We start from the raw sequence: 3967 nt of genomic DNA, 5'->3' as shown, positions 1-3967 counted from the left end.
CTGACGTTGCATTCCCAGTGCGAAGCCTGGACTTTTCCGTGCCAAAGTTAAATGCGGAAATAAAGCCGGGCTGCGGTGGCGACCCAAAAAAATAACTATTTTCAACTCCCGCCCGCCCCCAACCCACCCGTTCCTGGGGGTTAAAATCACCCAAGTGCCAGGGTGTGAGATCAGGCCCACCATTTAAATTGAATTTGACTCCCCTGATGTGATGTGGAGATGCCGGTGATGGACTGGGGTGGACAAATATAAGGAATCTTACAACACCAGGTTATAGTCCAACAGTTTTATTTGAAAATCACAAGCTTTCGGAGATTATCTCCTTCGTCAGGTGAGTGAGTGAAAGGTTCTCAAATCGCATATCTTATATTTGATTGGTGTGATCGTGTCCCAGCCTAAGGTGTCGTTGGTGTTCAGACAGGTTAGCCACGGAAAACAGTACATCCCAGTATACTGAATACACAAGGGTCAGATTACAAAGCCAGAGAGAAAGAGACCCGAAAGGCAGAGAGAGAGAGAATGTCCAGTTGTATTAAAAACAGATAACTTTTTTTTTCCTGCTGGTGGGGTTACGTGTAGCATGACATGAACCCAAGATCCCGGTTGAGGCCGTCCTCATGGGTGCGGAACTTGGCTATCAATTTCTGCTCGACGATTTTGCTTTGTCGTGTGTCTTGAATCGTCGAGCAGAAATTGATAGCTAAGTTCCGCACCCATGAGGACGGCCTCAACCGGGATCTTGGGTTCATGTCACGCTACACGTAACCCCACCAGCAGGAAAAAAAAGTAATCTGTTTTTAATACAACTGGACATTCTCTCTCTCTCTCTCTGCCTTTCGGGTCTCTTTCTCTCTCTGGCTTTGTAATCTGACCCTTGTGTATTCAGTATACTGGGATGTACTGTTCTTCCTGGCTAACTTGTCTGAATACCAACGACACCTTTGATTGGTGTGATCGTGTCCCAGCCTAATATAAGATATGCGATTTGAGAACCTTTCACTCACTCACCTGACGAAGGAGATAATCTCCGAAAGCTTGTGATTTTAAAATAAAATTGTTGGACTATAACCTGGTGTTGTAAGATTCCTTACATTTGACAAGATTAAAGGTCGTGAAGAGGATGCGGAAAGAGGTGGAATTAAACAGAAGGAAAATAAATGCAGATAGAGCGATATGTTGATTCAGGAATCGCACCCCGCTGTTATATGCCAGAACGTATCCAACACACACCATCCCCTGGTTATGAATCTATTTAATCTGCACTCTTTGCTCTTTATATATGGGGTGAGCTCTCTCTCTCTCTGCACATTCAAGTATGTTTTAGCTTCTTCGCCATTTTTGTTCTGATGAAATGTCACCGACCTGAAACGTTAACTCTGTTTCTCTCTCCATAGATGCTCCCTGACCTGATGAATGTTACCAGCGTTTTCTATTTTTATTTCGGATTCCCAACACTTTTATATTTGGAGTTACATGTTACTCATCACGCATCAGTGACATTAGTGCAAATTCCAATCCAACTCCGGCTTAAGGATTGTTGAGGCGGCAAATGTTGTTACCTTATCGTCTCAGCTACGGTCTGCCTCCTTTCTGCCTCTCAGTCTCTGCTTGGCAGCATTTGCCCCACTGACTTTCGACCCACATCACTGTACCACCCCGCCCTTATTCGCAAACTTCCTTCCCCCTCCTACTCTTGACCTTTCCCTTTGCTCTCTCGGGTTTAGTGTGTGGGATACATTCCTGCATATTGTGAGTCACGCTTTCCACAGCGACTATGCCATCTCCACCTTCGGCTTTCCATATTTCTCTTCCATGCAGCGATCCAAAAAAGCGGAGACACTGACGGCCAGGAACAGCTCGCGGATCCTGAAAGAACGTGCGATATTAGTGGGTTGGAAAAGGAGGACTGATATTCTTCCTACTTAACATGAATGATCAGTAAATGAATCCGGTATATTTCAATAGGTAATTAAAATACCTTAAATTCACCGAGCTCCGGTCACGTAACTTTCAAACTCCAGAAATCTGAAGGTTTCTGCATGCGGTTTGGCTGTTGATACATTACTAAAAATATCTTACCTTCTCCAAATGGGGTTTTCCAATCTGGTACTTCTGTTACCTCTTTTTTGCGCCATTTTCTTTACCTGTAATAAATGTATTGAATGTCAATGTCTGTCTCTCTCTGACACATATTCTCTATCTGTCTGTCTCTCTCTCTCTCTGTCTCTGTCTCTCTGTCTGACACATTCTCTCTCTGGCTCTCCATGTCTCTGACACACATTCTCTCTCCATGTCTCTGACACACATTCTCTCTCTCTCTCTCTGTCTCTCTCTCTCTGACACACAATCTCTCTCTGGTTCTCTATTTGTCTCTCTCCGACACACATTCTCCCTCTGGCTCTCCATGTCTCGTTGTCTGTCTCCCTCTCTTTATCTGCCTCTGTCCCTCTTTATCTGTGTGTCTCTCTCTCCGTCCCTCTTCCTATCTCTCTGTGACTCTCTCCCTCTCTGTCTACCTCTCTCTTTGTCTGTCTGTGTTTCTCTCACTCTATCCCTCCCTGTCTCTTTCTATCACCCTCTATCTATCTGCCTCTCTGTCTGTCTCTCTCCGACACACATTCCCTGGCTCTGGCTCTCTCTCTTTATTTGCCTGTCTCTCTCCGTCTCTCCCTCTCTATCTGTCTCTGTCTCTCTCTCTATCCTCTCCCTCTCTTTATCTGTCTCTCTGTCCCTCTCTCACTCTCTCAGAATACGATTAAAGCGGCGGCTGAGTACAAACGCGGTGTGCTTTGTGAGAAATAGTTCAGCCTACAGCGTTTATTATTGCTGATTTTTAAAACTGCTTCTCTAGAACCTTTCCCAGCGGGAGAAGCTAGTTTGGACCAACTTGACCAATCCTCTCAGAGTTTGGTCACTTTTCCAATCAAAAGATTCCCGGTCCCATAACCTGACCAGAATCAGAATCCCGGTGGCCCCGCCCTGCTCCCTCTCGTACAGAACGGACAGGGAATCCCTTACACAAAAATTATTTGATTTACCTTTTTTATGAGATCGTGCAATTGACGTCCAAAAATTTGTCTCTCGATTCTCTGTAAATAAAACAGTAAAATACATTCAGTCATGTGGCACATTTATTTAACGGTTTGAAACTAAGTGAAATGAGTCTCGCAGTTCTGTGTAATCGGACCATCGCCTGACTGTAATGAAACACCGGTCGAGGGTTACACAACATTACAGTCAAGTATTTTGACTGTAATATCATTAAACTCCGTTAGTCCCACCGGTTACCGCGGTTACACGGAGCTAAAGGTTGGTTCAGTCTTTGACGGAACCTCCAGCTCACAGATCTGGCGTTAATGTTCAGTGCTTGTGAAGACGAAATTACTCACCAGTAGGTGAACTAAACCCGGAGTTTGTGAAGTTGAAGCTGAGCTGAGCCGCTGTGGGACGAGATGAACAATCGCGGCTACAACTTTTATAGAGTTGGACCACTCGGCGCCTCCCACAAGGAAGGGAAAGTAATCAGAGGAACCGGTCTGACTCTCACAGTTTATTAACTCCACTTAGCAACTCATTGCCTGCCCCGCTGTAATTACAGTTGTTGTGGGTGTCTGAGATCACATAAAACATAGAACGTTAGGCCATTCAGCCCCTCCAGCCTGTTCCTCCATCTTCAGCCAGAAGTGCGGACTGGATGATCCATCTCGGCTTCCTCCCGATATCCCCTCCATCACAGAAGCCAGTCTTCAGCCAATTCCATTCACTCCACCTCATATCAAGAAAGGGCTGAGTGCACTGGATACAGCAACGGCTGTGGGCCCTGACAACATCCCGGCTGTAGTGCTGAAGACTTGTGCTCCAGAACTAGCCGCACCTCTAGCCAAACTGTTCCAGTAGAGCAACAACACTGGCATCTACCTGACAATGTGGATAATTACTCAGGTATGTCCTCTCCACAAAAAGCAGA

The 3967-nt window shown here is 45.6% G+C and overlaps 1 long non-coding RNA gene across 1 annotated transcript; it reads right to left on the bottom strand.

Annotated features, from left to right (window-relative positions):
- Positions 1 to 1046: 1046 nt before the first annotated feature.
- LOC137305217 (uncharacterized) lies at positions 1047 to 3488 on the bottom strand. Its single transcript, XR_010958685.1, has 4 exons — positions 3390 to 3488; positions 3039 to 3089; positions 2080 to 2144; positions 1047 to 1866 (listed from the first exon to the last, which is right to left on the bottom strand). It is a non-coding gene; the product is annotated as an uncharacterized lncRNA (long non-coding RNA).
- Positions 3489 to 3967: the final 479 nt, after the last annotated feature.

This window comes from Heptranchias perlo, chromosome 39 (genome assembly GCF_035084215.1).
Source record: "Heptranchias perlo isolate sHepPer1 chromosome 39, sHepPer1.hap1, whole genome shotgun sequence".
Taxonomy (NCBI): domain Eukaryota; kingdom Metazoa; phylum Chordata; class Chondrichthyes; order Hexanchiformes; family Hexanchidae; genus Heptranchias; species Heptranchias perlo.
The sequence above is the reverse complement of the archived record's forward strand: the minus strand, read 5'-3'. Positions and strand labels throughout refer to the sequence as shown.